Source organism: Lissotriton helveticus, assembly GCF_964261635.1.
Source record: "Lissotriton helveticus chromosome 1_1 unlocalized genomic scaffold, aLisHel1.1 SUPER_1_unloc_52, whole genome shotgun sequence".
Taxonomy (NCBI): Eukaryota; Metazoa; Chordata; class Amphibia; order Caudata; family Salamandridae; genus Lissotriton; species Lissotriton helveticus.
The window spans coordinates 1001643-1027308 of NW_027611695.1; the positions used below are offsets into that span (position 1 = coordinate 1001643).

A 25666-nucleotide genomic window follows, 5' to 3' on the forward strand; every position below is an offset into this window, starting at 1 on the left:
TTACAAAATGGAGTCTGAGGGGTCGGGACGGAAACTACGATTCAGGGGTGTTAGCATGCCTCGATCATGACGCAAATGCATAGGAATGATGTCCTAATCATTATCGGTTCGTCGACACCAAATTCGTCATGGTACGTTGATGTTTCGGGACACGGGTATCGGACCTCGATACCGGGACAACAGTAGGGTCCAGAATTTCAGAACCACACCCCCTTACCCACAGTGTTAGACCTGGCCTTCTTGGCATACACCCCCATACCCACAGGGCCCCCACAGTCCCAGGAGCGAGACCCCCACCAGGGGCGAGGCCCCCCCACTAAAGCAACCCTGCTCGCTGTCCCCTACTTCCTCCCCCCTATTTCCTGCACCCAGACAGCCACTCTCGCACAGCCCCCACCCTTCTCCCCAGGAGTATGCAGCTTAGGCACAGGGCCGCAGATAAGATGCCAGGCCAACCCACGCTCTGCCCTCAAAGCCCCCCATCCCCCCTGGGCCAACTGGGATGGGGCGATCGTGTTACCAAGAGGAAGGGGGCGGGGTGGTCACGCTTGCCCCCTGGCCAGGCCGGACCTGTACAGCAGATGGCCGGAGCCTCCCCTCAAAAGAAGGCGTGACTGAGGGGGGTAGTTTTGAAAATAACTTAGGCGGGAGATTGAGGGGGCGGCAGTTGGATCCTGGACTAGAGAGAAGAAGGGGGTTGAGTGCCCACGGAGACCTTCCCGAGCCCTGCAGACTAAGTCGCGGCTCCAGTCCCCCTGTGAAGAGACAGATTGGTCCCGGACTCGAGCCCTGCAGACAGGGTCGCGGCTCGAGCCGGACGGGGCCGCTGATCAGTGCATCCCCGGCGGAGGAGTAGCCGTAGCGTACCTGGAAACGCAGAGGACCCATCGCGCTCCAGGGTACGCCTATCCAGAAGAGCTGTGCTGCTAGTGACTCACCCTGTACTCCGGTTGCCGTGGGAGTACGCTCCGTACTCCGGTAGCCGTAGGGTACGCCTGGCGCGTGAGACCCGCATCGGACGGTTTAGCCATCCTCCTGGCATCCAAGGTACGCCTCACCAGCAAGGCTGCATTGCCCACGTATTGCCCGCGCCTCACCCTGTACTCCGGTTGCCGTGGGAGTACGCTTCGCACTCCGGCAGCCGTAGGGTACGCTTTGCGCGTGGGGCCCACAGCAGACTGGCCAGCCCGCGCCCGAGCACGCCGTGAAGGACGCCCTGCAAGACCTGAGGGGCTCTGTACTCCGGCAGTTGCAGGGTACGCTCTGCACGTGGGGCGCCCCGAGGTCGGGCCCCAGCTGTGAGCCAGAGAGAACAGACACCCCGGCCTCCTTCACGGTCTGGGAGTGACATCAGAACGGGACTACAGCCCAGCAGCATTTCTACTCCGGCTCGTGACCCGCGAGCCCCCCCCGACCCCGGGGTGTGAACAGTGCCTGAACCCGACCTGCAGTGGTCACCCCCAAGTCCCCAACCTGAGGCTCAGGAGATTGAGAGCCGGACTGCATTCAGCAAGACTGTGAGTACCCAGGAGGATCCAGACCTACCTTACCTCCCCCAAGCCACCGAAAAGAGACTGAGTCTTGACCCCATTGTGTACCTGTCCGGACCCCAAAGCAAGGACCTTATATAAAGAAGTTTGATTTCAACCTCCTGGTGTAGTGTCAATTTGTAGTGTGTTGGTGTTTCCGTGTGCCTGACCACAAGTGCGCAAACCTCCCCCCCAGAGGAGGCCCGACTCTAACGCTCGGTAGCGTTCTAGGAAGAGAGAGGTCCCCGCAGGGCCCCTCCTTTCCTACACTGGTAGCAACGGAAGGATTCGAACCTGCAATTGTGGTCATTGTACGGGGGAGCAACTAACACACTACCTAGCGAGCCCCTTACCCAAATATCTACCACCCACACACCATGAGTACGACCGCGCCCGATGGGAGCCCCGTCTTTCAAGAAGACCAATTAGATACCTACACCCACAAAGAACTGAAACAATTTTGTAAGGATGCCCAAATCCCCACTACTGGCCTAAGCACCAAAGAAGATCTCCAGAGGGCCCTGAGGGCCTGGGTAGAGTCTAGAGCCCCACCTCCCCCAGTAGGAGAAGACAATGGGGGGGGCGCACAGCGAACCGAACCGGGGGTCCCTGAGACAGAGAGAGCGGCCTCCCCTGCGCGTAGTAACCCCTCAGATAAGGGACTGTCCCCCGGTGAGCTAGCAGACCGAGAGAGGAGCCGAGCCCATGAGATAGAGCTAGCTAAGCTCAAGATCGAGGGAGAATTAAAGCTAGCTGAGCGGAAGTTAGCCCTAGAAGAGTTGAGGTTACAAGGGGAATTAGAAGAGAAGAAGTTGCAGCGAGAGCACGAGGGCAGGAGGCTGCAGTTAGAGCATGAACGGAGCCTGAAGGAGCTCGAGCTCAAAGCTAGGAGTGAGGAGGCAGGACCCCCGGGGAACAGGGGAACCCCGCTCCCGGTAGAAACCAAGGTCCACATCCCCAAGGACGTAGTCAAGGAGTATTATAGGAATGACGACATCCAACAGTGGTTTAAAGCCTATGAGGTCGCGATGACCTCACACCGGGTCCCCGAGAAGGATTGGGGGGCCGGATTGTGGGGGCGGTTCCTAAGCGAAGGGAGGGATACCTTGCTAGAACTTCCCCCCGCAGTACAGCATTCCTACAGCCATATGAAGGAGGCCCTATTAGAAAGGTACGGGCTTACCCCAGAGATGTACCGACAGCGGTTCCGGAATTGCAAGAAGCTCCCTGGTACCCCCTGGGTAGACTATGTCAACTTTTACAGCAGAGCCTTAGAAGGCTGGATCAAGGGCAGCAAAGTCACCACTTACGAAGAGTTATTTGACCTGATTGCCTGGGAACACCTTTCCTTAAATTGCTTTGTAGAACTACGTCAGCACCTCCTGGACAGCAAGCTTACCAACCCGAGGAAGCTTGCGGCGGAGGCCGACCGCTGGGTGAACACCCGGGTCCCCCGGAGCCCCATGGGTGACTACGCTAGGCATGAGAAGGGCCCCCGGCAGCGAGGCGGGGGAGGCCCAGAGAGGCCGCGGGAGTTCCCCCCTGGACCCTCCCGCGGCCCCCAAGGAAACCAGCAGCCTGTCTCGCCATCCCCCTCTCTACCCGGGCCCCCCTCCGGCAGACCGGGGGTGAGGCCCCCCACCGCCTGTTACAAATGTCAACAACCCGGTCACTACGCCAGTGACCCCCAGTGTCCTCTCTTCAGAAAACCCACCATCTCCGGTAACCCTCCCCGTCACCTGACAGCTGTCGCCCTCGAGGAAGAGCTTGAAGCTCCCGAGGAGTGGGAACCCGTGGCGATGTCCCTGGTTTCCCTAGGGGACGGGGGAGTGGATCCCGGAGCCCCTCTGCCGTCCAACACTACGAAGTACGCGCAGTGGGTGACGGTTAACGGGCACCGAGTGGAGGCCCTCCGCGACACGGGCGCCAGTGTCACCGCAGTGCGCTGTCACCTGGTATCCCCGGACCAGATTGTCCCTCATGTCCTTTGTCCCGTCCTTGCCGCCGACAACTCTAGGAGCCTCTGCCAGATGGCCCAAATTCCCTTTGAATGGGAGGGAGTATCTGGCACCCTACAAGTAGCCGTCCGAACTTCCATGCCAGTCGATTGTTTACTGGGTAATGACCTGGAAACCTCCCCATGGGCCCAAGTGGAACGAAAGACTCATCTGAGGATGATGGGTCTACCCGAGTGGAGAGCTTGAAGCTCCCGAGGAGTGGGAACCCGTGGCGATGTCCCTGGTTTCCCTAGGGGACGGGGGAGTGGATCCCGGAGCCCCTCTGCTGCCCAACACTACGAAGTACGCGCAGTGGGTGGCGGTTAACGGGCACCGAGTGGAGGCCCTCCGCGACACGGGCGCCAGTGTCACCGCAGTGCGCTGTCACCTGGTATCCCCGGACCAGATTGTCCCTCACGTCCTTTGTCCCGTCCTTGCCGCCGACAACTCTAGGAGCCTCTGCCAGATGGCCCAAATTCCCTTTGAATGGGAGGGAGTATCTGGCACCCTACAAGTAGCCGTCCGAACTTCCATGCCAGTCGATTGTTTACTGGGTAATGACCTGGAAACCTCCCCATGGGCCCAAGTGGAACGAAAGACTCATCTGAGGATGATGGGTCTACCCGAGTGGGTGTGTGCCACCACTCGGGCCATGACCGCCCGGATGGGAGGCTCGGAAGGTAGGGCCCCAAGCTCCGCCTCCGATGGAGAGGAGAGGGGGGATGGGCCCTGTTGGAAATGGGGGTTGCCCAAGTCTCAAAGGGGGTAGCATGGCATCAAGCGGGCAGGCCAAACTTCGAGGACATGTGAAGCATTCACGCAGTACACACAGACGACCCACCAATCACACTACAAAAGAGTCACGACACCACCTTTGGTTGGAAAAAGATTAAGTTTAGTTATGTCTCCAACCTGCAAGGTAAAAAGAAATAGAATAGTGGTAGTCACAACAAGGCGCCAACTGGCACCAGAGCCAAGTACTTCATAGGGAATTATTTACATGGGATAAAAAGGGTTGAGTCCAAAGTCCATGCTGTAATAAAGAAAAGTTGTGATTAAATAACAGTAGACCTGGGGCCAATCTGGCGGGGCCAACTCAGGCTCTCATCCTTAGGGGGTTGGCTGAAATTGTAAGTTGCAACATTAGCGTAAGTACACCTCATGCGTGACAACACCAACCCAACCCCTGTAAGGGAAAACATCATAACATCATGGCACATAATAGACAGGAACACCTGTAACAATTCCACATGGGATGCAACCAGGGACCTAGTATTACATGACAGGCCAACCTATAGACCGACATTATGCAGAACGCCCTCCATCAGCGTCTCTTGACGAAAGAACATTACCCATCTTACGTGACGACAGGCATAGGCCTAAATCATGGGGCAGGACACCTGCAATCAAAGGGCATAAGACATCAGGCGGAGCTTGTGATGCTTGAACTCTTCCAGGGCCATTAATAGCAATAGCAACCGGCAACACCACATTAGGCCATGAAGATAACCGTTTCATCAGGTAAGTAGTCACCTTGCATTAAATGAAACCTTAGGTATACACACTAGGCATCAAAGGTAACCAGGGGGAACAGGACTCCTCTACTCCGCTACCTTCAACACAGACAACAGGCAGTGCATTGGCATAAACTTCTTCCCGGGGTCATCTTAAGGGGACAATAACCCATGGGGCCCAGGAACTAAGCATAGGATACCTTCAAGGCCAACATGGCCAGTCCCGGTATCCAACAGAAGAAGATATGGGGGGGGCGAGCACCGACTTTGTGCCCCGTTGCCTTCTCCACCACCCTCACAGTCCGTATATGGCCCCACTCACCGGCTGCTCCTCGACTCTCTGTTGCTTAGGGACCTCAGCAGGCATGGAGCTTCACCCTGGGAAGCGCAGGCACCAAGAAGGTGCCACGAGGCCCCTCCCTCCTGGCCTTCCAGGCTGGCCCGGTCTCCTCTGTCCCCCACGGGGTTCCCTCGACTCCACGAGGCCCCGCTACACCACCTCTGGGCTCCGGCTCCCAGGGGTCCTCTGGGACTCTCACCAGATGCAGGGTGAAGGACAGGCACCGACAATGTGCCTCGAGGCCCCTCCTCTGGGGCCTAGCAACCAGCCGCAGGACTTGCAGCAGCCCTCAGGGCACTTCCTCCCCAGCGGGGATATTCTGGATCCTCCTTTGCGGGCTCCGTCCGGGCCCTCTCCCTGCTTTCCCACAGGTCGGGAGGCGGGCTGACACCGGCAATGCGCCCCGGCCCCGCCTACCTTTACCGGCCCCTCGCGTAGGGCACAGACCGGCGGGGTGGCCTCCCGCTCCGGTCGTCCTTCACAGGGCTCCCTCCTGACCACGGGAGCCCTGCACCGAAGCTTCACCCGGGTCCTCCCTCCCTCACGGGGACCCGGGGCTATTCTTCCGCTTCCTCCTGTCTTCCCGGCCGCCCGGGCAGGCGACCAATCCCTGCGCGGCCTTGGCGGGGGCGGGCCAATGACGCGGCCGGACGCCCCCGTCACATGGGCAGGTCGAGGCTGGCTTCTCGGGCCCAGCGCGGCCCTTTCTCTACTCCGGCGGCCCTCTCCTCACATCGGGGGCCGCCGCAACGTTGCACACCCCAGCAAGGGGGGGTCTCCTCACGCGGCGGCGGATTCCGGCGCTGCCACGCAGCGCGTGGCAAGGACAAGGGGTAGGCTCCCTTTTTAAATTAATTATTTATATAGCAGACAGCGCGCTGACGCGAGGGTAGGCTCCTCCAGCATGATTCTCCTCAGGAGAATGGCGCTATTCACAGCGCACTGCTCCTTGCGCCCACACGGCAGTTCTGGGGCAGATTACCGCTTCCAGATTATAGCGCTTCCTAGGGGGAACACAGCAGGCCCTCAGAACAACGCGCTTTTCTTCCCACAGCGCTGGGTAGGCAGTCCAGGGCTTCTAAGGACACGCAGCTCCTCCCAGTCCAACGCTTAAGGTAATGCAGCAGCAGCACTTCCAAAGGGGCCACAGCTTCCTGGGGGCACCAACCTCCCCAAACAGCGTCTGACAGGCTCGCCTCACGGAGAGGGGGGGCGAACAGTTCCACAGCCAGCCCCAGGGGCACACTCCTCACCTCCTGGGGGGGTTCAAGCCCACAGCATTCCTCCTCTTCTGGGCACCTCTTTTCCCTCAGCGTTGGCGTGGTACCCGGTCAAATAGCGTCAGTGACCTGGATAGGGGCCCTCCCTTGTCAGGGGCCCATGGGGACAGCAGAGGGGGTGTTATAGGGGTGCAGGGCCCAGCTCACAGGCCCATGTGGCGGTAGCACCTCACAGCAGGACCCCTCTCTTCTTTGTCCCAGCGCTGACTGACTCTCTGGTGACACTTCTCCCTATTTATACCCTCCTCCCAGGCAGTGCCAGGACCTTCTAGAATGTTGGCACATCTAGCCTAAACTGGTTCTAGGGGAGGGGGTGAGCACCCTGGGTGCCAGGCTTTCCCTCCAAAAGCTAGGGGTAGCTGGGTAATATTATCTAGACCGCTGACCTATGTCAGTCCAGTGGCAAAACCCAGGGCCATGGCATCCATTTTAAATACAATACATTTCAATCAGGTGCAGTTTTAAAATGGGGGATTTTACAAGTGCTCACATTACTTCAGGTAATTACATTTTTCACAAGGTGTCTCACACCACTCATGGCCTATACAGGTTTAATCCCATGGGGGAGACAATCTAGATAAGGGGGTCAAAAGCGAAATTTTTTGGGGGGAAATGGCCAAGTCCAACACGACTCCCCCCCAGCCAAAAGCCAGGGTAGACATATCAATGCCTTGATGGGCTTCCCTGCTTGGGGCGGAAAAAGGTGGACGCAGGCCTGCAACTACAGGAGCACCTGCAGTCTCTCCTCCACTCTGGAACCCAATGGTTCTCTCTCGCATCCCTCCTTTCACCAACAAAACCACCCCACTGGTGTTCCCTAGTGGGATGTTTCTCCTTCCTAGAGTGGGAGGCTCTAGCCTCAGGCTTGTAATTCCCTTGGACCACTCTCTTCTCTCCAAACTGCCACTGGTCCACCCACCTGGGGTCTACACCCTCAGACTGACCAGCCCTTAGGGGCGAGGCTCTCCTCCCCCTACTTCTCCTCCTAGGGTTCCTCCATCTCCTACGCCTGGGGACACCCTCACACAACTCTCTCCCCAACCTGGAGTCGAAACCCACAGGCTGAACCGGTGACAGGGGCGAGTCCTCCCTCTCCCTGCACCCCCTCCCAGAGTCCCGCACCCTCCTAACTGGAGTAGTACCCCTGGGAGTCACTTCCGGGGGGACTCTGGTTACAGAGGTCCCTCCCACCAGGGCAGGCAACCCCTGTCCCTGGCCACCCAACCCAGGATCTGCGCCCTGTGGCTGAGCCGGTGACAGAGAAGAGACCTTCCTCCCTCTGCACCCCCTCCCAGAGTTCCGCACCCTCCCACTGGGAATAGTACCCCTGGGAGTCAAATTGGTAGGGACCTGAATTACAGGTACCCCACCCTCCAGGTTAGGCAACCCCTTAACCTGGAACCCCAGTCCAGGATCTAAACCCTGTGACTGGTCAGACCCCCGAACCACTGGAGCTCCAATTATTGATGCTCCGGGTCCTCCTGACATGAGGGGATCCCTTCCTCTGGATGACACATCGGGACAGCCTAGACTCCCAACCTGGGGTTCTCTTAAAGAACACTCCAGGCCCGGTGACCACAGCTGGGGCATCTCGGGACACCTCCCCGTCTCACTCCCTTCAGGATCACTCCCCTCAGCCTTCCCAGACACTCTGGCACTTACCCAGAGGTCTGCCTCCCGTGCAAGTTCCCTGGGGTCTGAGAACCCGCACCGCAACAGATGGTGACGCAGTCTTGGGACACAACTCCTCAGCATGTGCTCCCGGATAACGGCATGGCACAGCCCTTCCCAATCCTCCACTGCTCTCCTCACCACCCAATCCTCCAGTACAGTCCAACACTCCTCCTCGAACTCTCCCCAGGACTGATGGAACAGCTTTCCCCTGCCCCTAAATACTAACCCATCCTCCTCTTCCGGGGAATCAGGCACGGTCTCCTGGGTTTCGGGAGTGGGACTCCTTGCACTGGACCTACACTCGCTGCCACCACTGGATCCCACCCTTTTCGGTGAATCCAGACTCCTAAAACCACTCTCAGGGGACAACCTACCCACCTGAGCTGATCTCTCCCTGGCGAAGGCCCTCTCCGCCTCCGCCATCCTCTCCAGCGCTAGGACTTTTTCAGTCTCTAGTCGCTGCTCTTCTACCCTCAGCTGCGCTAAGCCCTCGGCATGCCTGAGCTTTGCCAGCGCCAGCTGATGCTCCCTTACTTCTCTCCTATCTACCCACTCTTCTGGGGACAGGGAAAGGGATGGGGCAGTGCCCCCGGGACTGGACCCAGTGCGAGACTCTCTATCTTCGGTGTCCTCCACAGCTACTGGCGTCTCTGCCCTGCTAGACTCTTCCTCCTCCTCATCGGAGCAATTACCTCCCAGAGTTCTGGATGGGGAGCCCTCTCTCTGGTCTCTAACCCACTGACCCTTCAAAACTTCGGGGGGGTAGTCAGACAAGTCCCCATCAATCTCTAAGGGCTCTCCCCTCTTGAGGGCCTCATAGAGAAACAAATTCCTCCTAATGTTCCCTACTGGGGGTATCCCTCTCTCCAGGAGGAAGTCTATCACCTCCTGTTCGGTGTACTCCATCAGTTCCACTTCCTGGTAAATCAACCCCATCGTGGCGAGATACACCCGGGACACACCCACAGTGGACCAAGGGGACACAATTGTCAAACACTTTCAGGAGGAAGCAATTTAGCAAACAATAATAATCCCCACAACAAGGCTCGGATTACATCCAAAGCTCTATTTGCAGTGTAACCCGTGGCCGCTGTGGTACTGCGCAAACACAAGTCCTATCCCACCGCTCTGCCACCAAATGTTGGAAATGGGGGTTGCCCAAGTCTCAAAGGGGGTAGCATGGCATCAAGCGGGCAGGCCAAACTTCGAGGACATGTGAAGCATTCACGCAGTACACACAGACGACCCACCAATCACACTACAAAAGAGTCACGACACCACCTTTGGTTGGAAAAAGATTAAGTTTAGTTATGTCTCCAACCTGCAAGGTAAAAAGGAATAGAATAGTGGTAGTCACAACAAGGCGCCAACTGGCACCAGAGCCAAGTACTTCATAGGGAATTATTTACATGGGATAAAAAGGGTTGAGTCCAAAGTCCATGCTGTAATAAAGAAAAGTTGTGATTAAATAACAGTAGACCTGGGGCCAATCTGGCGGGGCCAACTCAGGCTCTCATCCTTAGGGGGTTGGCTGAAATTGTAAGTTGCAACATTAGCGTAAGTACACCTCATGCGTGACAACACCAACCCAACCCCTGTAAGGGAAAACATCATAACATCATGGCACATAATAGACACTCACCGGCTGCTCCTCGACTCTCTGTTGCTTAGGGACCTCAGCAGGCACGGAGCTTCACCCTGGGAAGCGCAGGCACCAAGAAGGTGCCACGAGGCCCCTCCCTCCTGGCCTTCCAGGCTGGCCCGGTCTCCTCTGTCCCCCACGGGGTTCCCTCGACTCCACGGGGCCCCGCTACACCACCTCTGGGCTCCGGCTCCCAGGGGTCCTCTGGGACTCTCACCAGATGCAGGGTGAAGGACAGGCACCGACAATGTGCCTCGAGGCCCCTCCTCTGGGGCCTAGCAACCAGCCGCAGGACTTGCAGCAGCCCTCAGGGCACTTCCTCCCCAGCGGGGATATTCTGGATCCTCCTTTGCGGGCTCCGTCCGGGCCCTCTCCCTGCTTTCCCACAGGTCGGGAGGCGGGCTGACACCGGCAATGCGCCCCGGCCCCGCCTACCTTTACCGGCCCCTCGCGTAGGGCACAGACCGGCGGGGTGGCCTCCCGCTCCGGTCGTCCTTCACAGGGCTCCCTCCTGACCACGGGAGCCCTGCACCGAAGCTTCACCCGGGTCCTCCCTCCCTCACGGGGACCCGGGGCTATTCTTCCGCTTCCTCCTGTCTTCCCGGCCGCCCGGGCAGGCGACCAATCCCTGCGCGGCCTTGGCGGGGGCGGGCCAATGACGCGGCCGGACGCCCCCGTCACATGGGCAGGTCGAGGCTGGCTTCTCGGGCCCAGCGCGGCCCTTTCTCTACTCCGGCGGCCCTCTCCTCACATCGGGGGCCGCCGCAACGTTGCACACCCCAGCAAGGGAAAAGGCCAAGTCCAACAGGCCCCCAGACCCCTCTGGCCCCAATCCGCTCGGAGGGACCGACCCTGAAGAAGAGTCCCCCGAACCCACCGGTGAGCAGATTGCAGAGCTGGGTGGCCTCCCAGGGTTGGATCAATGGCGACAGGAGGGTGGACCTTCCTGTGAAGAGTTCTGCCAGGAGCAGACCACTTGCCCCACTCTCCTGGGCGTGCGGCAGCAGGCCACCGCCCAGGCGGCAGGAGACCAGTCCGGGTCCCACTGGATCTACTGGGAGAATGGCCTCCTCTACAGCGAGCCCAAGTCTGCCGAACTAGGGTCCGCCCGGGTGCTGCTGATACCCCTGTGTTTCAGGGACTTCCTTCTGGGCCTAGCCCACGACGTACCCCTGGCCGGACACCTGGGACAAGATAAAACCTACCACCGGCTAGTCACCCATTTCTATTGGCCCCGGATGCACCAAAACGTAGCGACTCACTGCCAGTCCTGCCAGACCTGCCAGGCTAGTGGGAAGAGTGGGGGGAAGCACAAGGTGCCGCTCCAGCCCTTTCCGGTGGTCGGGACCCCCTTTGAACGGGTGGGAATCGACATTGTGGGGCCCCTTGACCCCCGTACCGCCATGGGCCACCGATTCATCCTCGTCCTGGTGGACCACGCCACCAGATACCCTGAGGCCATTCCCCTCCGAACCGTGACGGCCCCCGTCGTGGGGCGGGCCCTGATGGGGATATTCTCCCGGGTGGGATTCCCCCGGGAGGTGGTGAGCGACCGGGGGACGAACTTCATTTCAAAGTATATGAAGTCCCTGTGGCGGGAGTGTGGGGTAACGTACAAATTCACCACCCCGTACCACCCCCAAGGCAATGGTCTGGTTGAGCGCTTCAACCGGACCCTCAAAGGGATGATCATGGGGCTGGTGGATCCCCTGAGGCGCAAGTGGAACATCCTCCTACCCTGCCTTTTATTCGCGTACCGAGAAGTCCCCCAGAAGTCCCTGGGGTTCAGTCCTTTTGAACTACTCTATGGTCACCCTGTCCGAGGACCCCTGAGTCTAGTCAAGGAGGCTGGGAGACGGCCCCTCAGAACCCTCCCCAAGAGGTATTCCGGTACATCCTGGCCCTGAGGAATCAGACGCGGAAGTTCCGGGAGCTGGCAGAGGCCTACCTCGAAGCTAGCCAGGCCGAAATGAAACGCTGGTATGACGAGAACGCTACGCTGGTAGAGTTCCAGCCTGGTCAGCAGGTGTGGGTGATGGCCCCGGTGGAGCCTTGCGCGCTCCAGGACAAATGGACCGGCCCCTACAAGGTAGTAGAGCGCAAGAGCCAAGTCACCTACCTAGTGGACGTCCAATCTCCCCGGAACCCCTTGAGGGTCCTCCACGTGAACCGCCTCAAACCCCACTTTGAGCGATCGGAGATGAGCATGCTCCTTGCCACCGATGACGGGGCCGAGGAAGAAACTGAGCCCCTACCCGAACTTCTGTGTGCTACTGAGCAGGATGGCTCCGTGGAAGGGGTGATCCTCTCCCCCTCCCTAACTCCCGCACAGCGAGGGGACTGCCGCCAGCTGTTGGGACAGTTCTCGGACTTATTCTCCCTGGTCCCCAGCATCACCGATTGGTGTGTTCACGACGTGGACACTGGGGACAGCACCCCTGTGCGGCACAAAGCCTACCGTGTCCCTGACCGAGTCCGGTCCTGCATTAAGGAGGAGGTCTCCAAAATGCTTGCCCTGGGGGTCGTGGAGTCCTCTGACAGTCCATGGGCCAGCCCCGTGGTGCTCGTCCCAAAGGCGGCCGCCCCAGGGACCAAACCCGAGCTAAGGTTCTGCGTAGATTATCGCGGGCTCAATGCAGTAACCCGAACAGACGCACACCCCATCCCCCGATCGGACGAGCTCATTGACCGCCTGGGCGCGGCCCACTATCTCAGTACTTTCGACCTGACCTCCGGGTACTGGCAAATTGCCCTCACTGATGGAGCCAAGGAAAGGTCTGCCTTCTCCACCCCCGATGGGCACTACCAGTTCCGGGTGATGCCCTTCGGGATGAAAAACGCCCCGGCCACTTTCCAGAGACTGGTCAACCGGGAGCTGGCGGGGCTGGAAGAGTTCAGTGCCGCCTACCTGGATGATATTGCAGTGTTCAGCACTGACTGGAGAGAACACTTGCGACACCTCTGGGAGGTACTGCTGGCCCTGCGCCGGGCCGGCCTCACCATTAAAGCCAGTAAGTGCCAGATTGGACAAGGGTCGGTGGTCTACCTCGGGGACCAAGTCAGGAGCGGCCAGGTGGCGCCCCTCCAACCCAAAATCGACGCCATCTTGGCGTGGGAGCCCCCTACCACCCAGACCGGAGTGAGGGCCTTCCTCGGCCTCACCGGCTACTACCGGAGATTCATCAAAGGATATGGTAGCATAGTGGGACCCCTGACTGAATTGACCGCTAAGCGCCAGCCTAAAAGGGTACACTGGACTCCCACCTGTCAGACGGCGTTTGACACCTTGAAGAAAGCCGTATGCACCGCCCCCGTCCTCCAGGCCCCTGACTACTCTAGGGAGTTTGTCGTCCAGACTGACGCCTTCGAACATGGCATAGGAGCAGTGCTGTCCCAGCTAGATGAGGAGGGCCAAGACCGACCCGTCGCCTTCCTCAGTAGAAGACTACTACCCAGAGAGCGAAGGTGGAGCACCATTGAGCGGGAGGCTTTTGCGGTGGTTTGGGCCTTGAAGAAACTGAGGCCCTACCTGTTTGGAACTCACTTCCGTGTCCAAACCGACCACCGCCCACTCAGGTGGCTCATGCAGATGAGGGGAGAGAACCCCAAGCTGTTGAGGTGGTCCATCTCCCTCCAGGGGATGGACTTCACCGTCGAACACCGCCCAGGCACGGACCACGCCAATACGGACGGTCTATCCCCGTTCTTCCGCCTCAGGGAGGAGAACTCCCAAGGGGATGAGTAGTTCTCCCTACCTTTCAGCTGGGGGGGGACGTGTGTTAGACCTGGCCGCCTTGGCATACACCCCCATACCCACAGTGTTAGACCTGGCCGCCTTGGCATACACCCCCATACCCACAGGGCCCCCACAGTCCCAGGAGCGAGACCCCCACCAGGGGCGAGGCCCCCCCACTAAAGCAACCCTGCTCGCTGTCCCCTACTTCCTCCCCCCTATTTCCTGCACCCAGACAGCCACTCTCGCACAGCCCCCACCCTTCTCCCCAGGAGTATGCAGCTTAGGCACAGGGCCGCAGATAAGATGCCAGGCCAACCCACGCTCTGCCCTCCAAGCCCCCCATCCCCCCTGGGCCAACTGGGATGGGGCGATCGTGTTACCAAGAGGAAGGGGGCGGGGTGGTCACGCTTGCCACCTGGCCAGGCCGGACCTGTACAGCAGATGGCCGGAGCCTCCCCTCAAAAGAAGGCGTGACTGAGGGGGGTAGTTTTGAAAATAACTTAGGCGGGAGATTGAGGGGGCGGCAGTTGGATCCTGGACTAGAGAGGAGAAGGGGGTCGAGTGCCCACGGAGACCTTCCCGAGCCCTGCAGACAAAGTCGCGGCTCCAGTCCCCCTGTGAAGAGACAGATTGGTCCCGGACTCGAGCCCTGCAGGCAGGGTCGCGGCTCGAGCCGGACGGGGCCGCTGATTAGTGCATCCCCGGCGGAGGAGTAGCCGTAGCGTACCTGGAAACGCAGAGGACCCATCGCGCTCCAGGGTACGCCTATCCAGAAGAGCTGTGCTGCTGGTGACTCACCCTGTACTCCGGTTGCCGTGGGAGTACGCTCCGTACTCCGGTAGCCGTAGGGTACGCCTGGCGCGTGAGACCCGCAACGGACGGTTCAGCCATCCTCCTGGCATCCAAGGTACGCCTCACCAGCAAGGCTGCATTGCCCACGTATTGCCCGCGCCTCACCCTGTACTCCGGTTGCCGTGGGAGTACGCTTCGCACTCCGGCAGCCGTAGGGTACGCTTTGCGCGTGGGGCCCGCAGCAGTCTGGCCAGCCCGCGCCCGAGCACGCCTTGAAGGACGCCCTGCAAGACCTGAGGGGCTCTGTACTCCGGCAGTTGCAGGGTACGCTCTGCACGTGGGGCGCCCCGAGGTCGGGCCCCAGCTGTGAGCCAGAGAGAACAGACACCCGGCCTCCTTCCCGGTCTGGGAGTGACATCAGAACGGGACTACAGCCCAGCAGCATTTCTACTCCGGCTCGTGACCCGCGAGCCCCCCCCCGACCCCGGGGTGTGAACAGTGCCTGAACCCGACCTGCAGTGGTCACCCCCAAGTCCCCAACCTGAGGCTCAGGAGATTGAGAGCCGGAACTGCATTCAGCAAGACTGTGAGTACCCAGGAGGATCCAGACCTACCTTACCTCCCCCAAGCCACCGAAAAGAGACTGAGTCTTGACCCCATTGTGTACCTGTCCGGACCACAAAGCAAGGACCTTATATAAAGAAGTTTGATTTCAACCTCCTGGTGTAGTGTCAATTTGTAGTGTGTTGGTGTTTCCGTGTGCCTGACCACAAGTGCGCAAACCTCCCCGCCCGAGGGGAGGCCCGACTCTAACGCTCTGTAGCGTTCTAGGAAGAGAGAGGTCCCCGCAGGGCCCCTCCTTTCCTACAGGTGTGAAGCACGTTGGCTGTGTGGATCAAGAATGAAAGAAGGGGCCGACAGCCGGCGGGAATGGTCACTTGCTAGCGCGACTCCTGACCCTTGCCCGTCGATCCGCCTCATAGATCCGTTTGCAGACTGGGGACCCCTCTGCCATAGGGGAGTACCCCGTCCGGAACCAGACTGTGCTTGATTGTGCGAGGTGTTGGCCCTGTCGAGGCTCCTCGGAGGCAGGTGGAGCCCGATTTCGAGAGGTCCCCCGGGGTCCACAAGATGGCGGCTACGTCGGAGTCCTGACCGGCCTCCTGAGCGATCTCGGCTGGTTGTGGAGAGACCTGGACTGGAGCCTGAACCTGTCTCGCCTCCCCCCCGCCCACCGGGCCGGCTCTCTGCCCTGCCGTGCTGAGGCGGGCCCCCTGAGAGACTGTAAAAGATATCCCTGACCTGAGGAGGAAGTGCAGTGGATATCGCTTTCGTGCCAGGGCGACAATTACGCGACGCCCCGGCTTTGAGGCCCGCCATAAGTGAAGCTCCGGTTCGCACCTAGCTCTCCAGACCTCCTCTCCGCCCGGTCCGGACGAGATCGACCCCTAGTGAGTGCCTTTTCAGCTGTACTGGGCCTAATTGGGGGAGGTGCCGTGGAGATTGCATGAGTGTCGGGGCGCCACCCAAGTGACGCCGCAGCTTTGGGGCCCATCGTCTTTGGAGCTCAGGTGAGCCCTCCTTTTGCCCCGTGGAGTCCTGAGGCCTCCCCCGCTTGCAGTCTGTGGGTTGGACTTGAATTGGAGTTGCGAGGGGAGTGCCCCGGGGCCCTGGTGCATTCTTGTCCTCACCGACCCTGCGTTGGGCCTCTTCTGAGGAGATGTCTCCGGAGTTGTGATGTCCACTGGAGACCAGGACTGCATTTGATCCGGCGTGGGGAGAATTGGATACTTACCTACTGTACACGCCGCAATTTTTCTGTTCTTTGACCCTGCTCGGCTGCGGGGGTGGCCCTCCTGGCGTTGCGTCCCTCAGTGCCCTGGCAGTTGACGCCTCCATTCTGCGCCTGGGTGGCGGCCCTCCCATCCTGACCCCACTGTTACACTGCGGCTCCACGGAGACCTGTTGCTCTTCCACGCAGGTGGGCTTGAACTCTTTTGGGGCCGCCCCGTGTGCCCCGTGGATCTTCCTGAGTTGCCTCGCACTCTGCGTTGGGAACCCTTAGACGCAGAGGCGGCCTGTGCCTGTGAACACCCGCGTGGTGTGCCTTGCTGGTGCCGTGGCGAGTGGCGACAGCGGTGCTGTGGAGAGGGCTTCTGATTGGATCCGACGCCGTGGGTGAGTGCTGGTCTCCATCCTCTACCTTGGTTCCGCCTCGCCCCGACTGCTTTGGGTTTCCGCCAAGTTAGTAGGATGGCGTCCAGCAAGGGGTCAAGACCCCCAAATCAGAGACAGATTACCAAGAACTCTTGGGGCACCAGGGGGGAGAACAGGGAGACTGCCCCACCCCCCCGGGAGATCCGAAGCCTGCGTCCCCCTCGCAGGGGGCAAAGACGCTCACCCTGGAGGATGTAATGGAGGCCATCGCTGGGGTCCGCTCCTCTCTTGAGACCCGAATTGACACCCTCAGTGTTTAGTTAGTTATTGAGGTGACTCTCCTGCGTGCTGACTTGCGTAAAATGGACACTAAAGTTAAAGACGTGGAGGTCCAGACGGCGGCCCTGATTGATGATATATCAACGCTTCAGCAGCAAGTCACGCAGCTTCAGAAACAACAAAAGCAGATGAGCGAACAGCTGGACGACTATGAAGGGAGGGCGAGACGGAACAACATCCGTATCCTAGGTGTTCCGGAGAGACTGGAGGAGCCCTCAGCCGACCTATTTGTGGAATCCCTGGTTACGAAGCACCTTAAACCGAAGCAGCTCTCGAGTTACTTCTCCATTGAGAGGGGGCACAGGATCCCGAGCGGTAAACCCGAGCTGGGGGCCCTCCCCCGCCCTATCATCTTGAGGGTCTTCAACTTTAGAGACCGAGACGCTATTCTTCAGGCTGCAAGATCCGGCCCACCTCTTCTTTTAGAAAACACTCGCATCTCCATGTTCCCGGATTGAACGGTAAAAGTGCAGGCAAGGCGTCGTAGCTTCCTGGAGGTCAAAAGGGCGTTGCGAGACAAGGGCATCAAATACTCCATGCTCTTCCCCGCTAAACTACGCGTCGAGATGGATGGGAAAACATGGTTCTTTCTCTCGCCGGAGGAGGTGTGGGACTGGCTGGAGGGCTGGCTTAGGGTCGGAGGCTCTCCGCAGAACCGCTCTACGCTAGATGAATCCGCACGAGAAGACCATATGCCAGAGAGTCAGGAACTCTTCACAGGTACTCTGGATGGAGTGGAGTGACATCCCCCTGCTGAGGCGGACCGTCTCAATATAAGCTGTGGTCTCTGATACACGGCTCCTTGGCGATTGCAGCGGCTGCCCGAGGCAACTGACTTCCTCCTGTCGTATTGACTTCTGTTTCTGGGTCCTGTTTCCTTCGGCCGAGATCGGGCCGCACCAGCTGACTGACAAGTAACTTTTCTATTATGTGAATGTTGCATATGTTTTCTGTTACGATCTTACAAGTGTACTATATCTATAATGTTTCATTGCGCCGGGCAAGTGGCACTGGCGGCTCACCCAGTACCCCAATTACGAGTGGGAGGGCGACAGGCACTCTGCCTAGTTGGGGTGTGGATAGTTCTGAATCCGCGGGCAGGGAAGCAGGGTGGGGGGAAGGGGTGTGGGGTGGGGGAGTTTGGCAATGTTTTGTTGCTAGTATGTTGTTCGCTTTTGTCCTTAGCAGAGTTTCCTTTGCTCATCTAGTCTCATTCGTCTATCCCTGTGTCTTCAGCAGAGTTGTCTTTAGTCTTCCTTTTTTGGTTGTCCAAGAGTCCATGTTGCATGGCTTGATGCCCGGTCTGTTACTCAGTTCCAGGGGAACACATGCTCTAATTGATCCCATGTTCAGAGGGGTCCCGGGCATGGCCGCTACAGGTGGTTTCTTTCCGGACGATCCATCACCTTGACCTCCCACTCTTACAGTCATGGCTCATTTACTTTCTAGTTCCCTTACTATCCTCACATGGAACGTTAATGGCTTAGGTCATAAAATAAAACGAAGTGTGGTCCTTCAGTTCCTTAGGCGCCACTCCCCCGACATTGTTTTGCTGCAAGAAACACATTTGGTCGGCAACACCTGTAAGGCGTTACAGAGGGGGGGCTATAAGCTTCTGGTCCACGCGGAGTTCACCTCTGGGTCTCGAGGTACCGCGATTTTAGTTAGGAAAACTCTTGCACTCACTCACTCACGGTGCGGGGCTGACCCCCTGGGCCGCTTTGCCTTAGTAGAGGCTACCTGGGAGTGGCATCCCTTGAACATCATTTCTGCGTACCTCCCGCCAACTTTAATACGAGAATCCCTTAAGGAACTGGGCACTCAATTGTTACGCCTATCCCCGTGTACACTCATAATTGGAGGGGATTTTAACAACACAATGTGTGATGACCTGGACCGTAGGCCCAGGAGAGGATCGCACCGTCAGAGCTCGGATTTGGCTGACTTCTCCCATGCCTTGGGGCTAGCAGACTTTTGGCGCCTTCACTATCCGGACACACCATATTTCACGCACTACTCTAATGCACACAATAGTATGTCCAGAATCGACTATCTATTTTGCCCCATCGCAGACATCGGTTACTTCGTCCGCCAGAGAGGTCTCCCTCGTGGTATTTCCGATCACTCTCCACTTGTGGTGGACCTCACCTATAATCGCCAGATGGTGCGGGGACCTATTGTTATCAATCCCTGGCTCTTGCAGATTCCAGACATTAGAGAGGCGTTGCGGGAGCGTACTGAACTATATTTTGATGAAAACGTTGGCTCAGTCGACTCGGCGGTTACGCTTTGGGAGGCATACGTGGCAGTTGTAAAGGGTGAAGCACTAGCCCTTAAGACGAGTTATCTGCGTAAACATGCCGAGCAAATCACGCAGGCAGAAACAGACCTCGTCAATCTTGAGGCGTCCCATAATGCGGCGCCCTCGGATTCCTCTGCCGCTCGTCTCCGTGCCCAACAACTGATCTATAGGGCGCTGGCCCAGGAGAAGGCACATGCGCGGCTGCTCCACACGCGTCATCGGGTCTTTGAGTTTGGGGATTGTGCTGGCAAGATGCTTGCATGGTTGGAGCGTCGAGACCAGGGATCTAGATGGGTGTCTTCCATAACTAGACCAGATGGATCTGTGGTGGTGAATCCCCAAGATATTGTGGAGGCATTTGCCGACCACCTCGGACAGGTCTATACAGCTGGCAACGGCTATTCGTCCGCTGAATCCAGACAATTGTTGGAGGAGATGCGTCTCCCGACCATCTCGGAATCAGATTGGCTTGCCTTAGATGCCGACATCTCCGCAGATGAGCTCACTACGGCGCTCTTCGCTGTGAACTCCGGCAAGGCTATGGGCCCCGACGGAGTCCCTGTGGAATTTCTGAAAGGGATGATCCCTGACATAATTCCCCATCTCTTGAATATGTTTACGTAGAGCCTAGAACTTGGTGTTCTCCCTCTCGACCAAAGACTGGCCTCGATCGCGGTCATTCTAAAACCTGCCAGGCCTCCCACTGTCTGTAGCTCCTATCGGCCGATCTCCTTAATCAGTGCTGGGGCCAAGGTCCTGGCAAAACTACCAGCTACTCGTCTTCTCCTGGTGCTCCCTTCCCTGATACACGACGATCAATCTGGTTTTCTCCCGGGCCGCAACACAGCGCTGAATCTCCGCAGAGTGCAAAACATGTTGAGCCGTCAACCCACTTTGTCTCAAGATGCTGCTATATTATCCCTCGACGCAGCGATGGCGTTCGACTCGATCGAATGGCCATACCTGTTCGAGGTCCTCCACTGCTTCGGCTTTGGACCACACTTCATCGGATGGGTGCGTCTTTTGTATACGGACCTCTTGGATCAGGTCCGGGTTAATAATTTTGTATCCCGGAAGTTTCCTCTTCACCGAGGCACCGGGTAGGTGTGCCCCCTCTCCCCCCTGTTGTTCGCCCTCACCCTGGAGCCTTTGGCTCACTGGGTCCGCGCAGATGTCTCCATCAGAGGCCTACGCTGGAGCGACGAGACTGTGGACAAGATCTCTCTGTATGCCGACGACATCCTGATATATGTGTCGTCCCCACAGTCCTCCATTAACAGCCTGTTTCACGTCCTTACCAACTTTGGGAATTATTTAAGCTGGCAGCATTAATGAGTGCATCCCAGTGCTCACCTAATAACTGTTCCTTCCTAGTAGCAATAGCCTGCTTATATGTCAACCTTAAGGACTTGACCAAATCATTACACCTAGAGTTTTGAGATAGGGCCTTGCGGAGCTTCCTGTTGGCAATTGAGCACTCCTGATTGAACCATCTAGGTTCGCGCAGTACTGTACAAATGGGTTTAGACAGCAAGGATTTAATGGCTCCACTGAGTTCGGTAAAGGCGCTGATAGCCACTGGGTGTGGAACAGGGCCTCTAAGCAGATGTTAATAAGATTCATGTTTCCCCTAACCATAGAACTGAATAGGTCTGCGTTATTAATGCCTCGCCATACCAGCCTGCGGTTATCTGTGGATGGTGATAGATCTCCAGCATCATATTCTGTCTGAGGCGTTGGAACTGGAGACATCCGTAACGTTACTTGTATTGGGTTATGGTCCCCAAAGATTGTGGCCATAATTTCGGCTTTAAGCAAGCTTGCTTCAAAAGCCGGGGAGATAAAAATCATTATCAATTGTAGATGAACAGCCCCTCCCTCTGAATGTCGGTTCAAGGGAGGCATTATCTTTTGTAGTTGCATCAATTTCTATAACATTAATTAAGTTAAGGGTGTTCAAATGGTCCATTAGCTCTCTACCCCTATTGCATGTTTGTCTGCTGCTGTGTGAATATTCGCTTGACCATGAGTAAGATAGCTTAGCATTAAAATCACCCCCAGACAGATTCCTACTGACTTGAAAGAGTCTTTGGATTTTCCAATAGATGCAATAAAATTAATCACATTTATAAAATGCATATTTGGAACAAAATGAAAATCATTGTTATAAAAATAAATTATCCAAAAGGAAATTCCCCTATTAAATAATATGCCTAGAAAATTATTGTTATCTGTATGTACAGTTTTTATGCATCCCCCTGACTTAATATTGACCCAGATTGATAAAGCCTCAAGCTTGGGCGTTGTTGCTAGGATATTATGGCATTCAAACCCCTCAATATGCAATTCTTGTGTGGCCCATGTTTCCTGAAATAAAAGGATATCTTTAATAAGTTGTACCCAATCTGGCTGGTGAAGTTTAGAGTACAACCTTGCAACATTACAGCTTAAGATACGGAGGTCTGAACTTGCTGAGGCCTTCGTTTCCATAGGAGGGATACGTGGGTTGTGGGAATAGTACACTCAGTTACTGGCAGGGCATGAGGTAACCTAATAGCAGGATCAGTATTTTCCCCAAAAGTTGATAGTCAGTCTTGGGTCTCAAATCCAGACAAGGTCTGGAACCTATTGGGGGTAGTAATTCAAGAGGGATTGTTGGTGAAAGGAGCATGACTTGGTTTGTAGAAATAACCAAGGGGTAGTGCGCATATGTTAGTGCTATTATGTGTTATGAATTCGCAACCCCTTAGTAGGTGTCTCACCAAAGAAGGTCTGCGAAAGTTAATTAGAATACTGTCCCCTTCGATATTTTTTGTAGATGCACTGACTCACCCAACCCTGTGTGCCATAATAATATCCTTTATTTCGGATACATGGAAGCTTCTATGCCTTGATAGCCAGTCAGCACATTTATTGCGTAGCTGGTCCCATGACTCATGCTGATCGCTCTTTAAAGTAGGTACCCCTGCCAGTACCAACACAAAAGGGCAAGCAGTGGGCGGCAGACTCAGGACATCCTGATTAGCCATTCATACTTGGGGCGGCAGGAACATTAATGCAAGAGGTACTAGACAACCTGTTCTGATTCGAGCCCGTGTGCCTGTTTAACCTATTAGCACCATCCCTGGTGGGGTTGGTATTTGAAATGGTTATTGGTATAGGTGGGTGGGGGGGTGGAGGAGCTGTTTCTATCTATAGGCAATTGACGCAGCCCCTGGATTGATTGTATATCGGGTGAAGGGTGATTGCGGGAGCAGTAACTCTGGCGGTTTGCCACACAATTTTGGCATCTAAAATACTCATACCAACACCTATACTATCGATGGCCCTGCTCCCATCAACCTCTTTGATTTCAGCCACCTTTTCCCCCACTGTCCCCTTAAAACGTTTGGTTACTAAAATAGCCATCGGCCTTCTTATCCAGGGTAGATGAAAAGAACTGCTGGGGAAAGAGTCGTGACCTCATTCTATTCCAATCTATGGAGAGGATCTGTGTCTCCTGGAGGAGGCACACATCTGCCTCAATGTTATCCAGGTAGGAAAGGATGGACCTCCTTTTATTGGGATTGTTGAGACCTCTCACATTGAGAGTGAGAATTTTCAGTGTGGGCTGGGAAATAGCGTGTCATAGTGAGTGCACCAGCTTTGGCCAGTATTTGGGTCCCTTTGATCCCTCTTCCCCCTGAGCTCCCAACGTCTGCCCGGCCTCCATTGCCGCTTGATCCTCTCTTCAACGCTTTCAACCTGCATAGCCGTTCTCCACCCTCCCCTCCCTAACCCCAACTTAGAAACTCATTAACCTCAAATTGTCCAGGGCCCGCCATTCGTGTGTGCACGTCCTTGGAAGTCGGAATAGTTGGGAACATGTGTGGCCAGTTCCCCATGTCTCTACACTACCCGTGTCTCTACGCTCCCCGCAGACTTCTTTGCCGCCCACCCATCTTTGCAAATGTTACTTATCTGTCCCTCAGTCGTTCACAGTGTCATCATGGGGGGATGTCTCCTTCGACAATGTCTCCAGCACTGCCAGTCTTTCTTGTCCCATGGTCTTGGGGTCCGGTCTCGTCGCTCGCTCTGTGCTTCGCCTCCCGTAGAGCTTATGTCATCTTTCTCGAGGAGTTTTAGTCTGTGGGCCCTCTTTCTCCTCCTGGATTGGATTCTCAATGCCCAGCACCTGGCAAGTGTCCTGCATGGATCTGAGCTGGAGGAGTTTGCCCTTCCATATAAAAATCAGCCGGAAATGGTGACCCAAAGTATACGGTCTTCCTTGATTTCGAAGACGCGTCGTTGCCACTCGGAACACCCAACACATTTGAAGGGGTATTAGAGCCAGGTCCTGGTACAAAGCTATGAAGTGGGCCTGATTTCTTAGTCGTTGCTTGTCCCTGGCAACAGGTAGTATACACTCTTTTAGTTGAAAGTCTGGAATGTAAGCCAAAATATCCGGTGGGGGCGCCCAGTATGCTCCTGAAGAGACCCTGCAGGTATTGTGTGATGTCTGGCCCTTCTTCTTTAGGGGGAACTCCCTTAACCCTGATGTTGTTTCGCCAAGACTGATTCTCCAGGGCTTCTGTGTGTGCCTGGAGATCGCTATGTTGAGCCTTGAGCCGGAGTATCTCTTGCTGTAGATGCTCCACCTCCTCTTCCCGGGCTTGCTCCTGATCCTCGATGGAGGCAATGCGGTCCCCAATGGCACCGACGTCCCGCCTTATCATAAGGCGGGACGTTTATGCCGTTTGGGAACGTGTGGCCTCCATTGGTTATCTCCTTCATCTCCCCGCTATTTCCCTTTTCAGCGTCTGCAAGCGTCTGCAAGTTGCCTCGTAATGCACCGAATAGCGACTCTAAAAAGGCATGGGTAACTGGGGCTTCAGAGGTGTCCACATCTTGGCTGATTTGTGTCATTGGGGAGAGCCTCCCTTCTCCACTGCCGGTCATCGGGAGCTTGGTCAGTATCTTTTTTAGATTCTGATCCTTCTTGCTTCTCTCTGAGGACATGGCTGCTATATCTCTTACCACACCACCAGACCGGCATGCCTTGTCGTGGGGGTCCCAACCCCAGTGGGTGGCTGTCATCAGGTTGTCCTCCCGCTGAGCTCCACTACGCTGTTGCTTGATGGTGAGGGCCAGAGGTATCACTCCCTTTCAGTCTCGTCCGGGCCTTGCTGCCTTCGACCGTCTGCTATGGCCCTGCTGGGCATCTGCTGCTTGTTCTCAATACTCTAAGCACTTTGCGCCCGAAACTGCCGTGAATCCCCCTGTAGGCCAGCAGCCCTATCGGAGCCTGGAGCACTGGATGCCTCCTTGGACCACTGTGTCTAATTCCTGCACTATGTGCTTGCAGGTCATGGCCTCCGGTTTCCTCTGACTTGTCAGTCAGCTCCAGAGAGACTAATCCATGCCCGGGCCCCTCACCCATTGACACCTTGTAATTCTTACAGCGTTACAGTTCATATCTCATTCCCCTATTGGATTTTGTCATTTTAGTGTCATTTTGTTCAATACATTAACTTTCATTTTTCTATTTCGGTTTGGGTTTTTTATTGTTTTGCATTTTGACTTTTACTTTTTTGGTTTCTTCATAAATATTTTACATATTACCTTAAGTTAAGCCTGCCTGTTCGGTGCTTAGGTACCAGGGGGTTGATCTTAGGTTAATTGAATGGCTTTGAAAGTTCACTCTGACAACGGTTGTGATTGTTCCTCATCTACCGCAAATAATAATTCAGTTTCTTACAGAAACTATCTGAAATTAGCTGCAAAACAGGCAGTTAATAACCTACCAGGGTTGAAACACCATGTGGACAAACTGGAATATGGGACGAGTATTGTGTGGCAATAGAACCTCTAAAAATATTCAGCTTGCAGATGAACCAAGGATCACGCTTGAATGTCACACCCTTTTAAAATAAGGTAGTCAGGAAAGTGTGGCGAATATATTGCAGCTCTTTGCATTTTGACAGCCCCAAGCAAATTTGAGAACAGAGTGGATGTATGTAGCAGAGACGAGTCTGTTCACCCAATGTGAGTGGTGAGATCCGCTTTGCTGATCTGCCTGAAGTTATGATGCTGCTGACAGTAGCGTGGCTGCTAAAAGCGATGGCGTGACTGGTGGAACAATAAAGCCAAATAAGAGAAAGTTATCTTCCGACACCGCAGTCTTCGTGACTGAGACCAGAAACACTGAAGACTCTGAGACTCAAAGCAGTATTTTCTCCTTTCAGAGTGTTATTGCTGCAGATGGAGTGAAGCCCAGAAGTAAGCACATTACTAAGGTACCAACAAATTTTACTATTGTTCATTTGTATTAACTGTTTCTCTTTTGCAGCATTTGGAAATGCATTTTCTAGTTTTGTTGCTTTTT

The 25666-nt window shown here is 56.1% G+C and overlaps 1 protein-coding gene and 1 long non-coding RNA gene across 2 annotated transcripts in view; both read left to right on the forward strand.

Moving 5' to 3' along the window:
* Window positions 1-25666, forward strand: part of LOC144806189 (uncharacterized) — a 412937-nt gene that overhangs the window by 215766 nt on the left and 171505 nt on the right. The gene's annotated exons all lie outside the window — the stretch shown is intronic.
* Window positions 1-25666, forward strand: part of LOC144806198 (uncharacterized) — a 90081-nt gene that overhangs the window by 55287 nt on the left and 9128 nt on the right. The window contains exon 3 of the long non-coding RNA XR_013605722.1: window positions 25527-25577. This is a non-coding gene — a long non-coding RNA (uncharacterized LOC144806198). The remainder of the gene's footprint in view (window positions 1-25526; window positions 25578-25666) is intronic.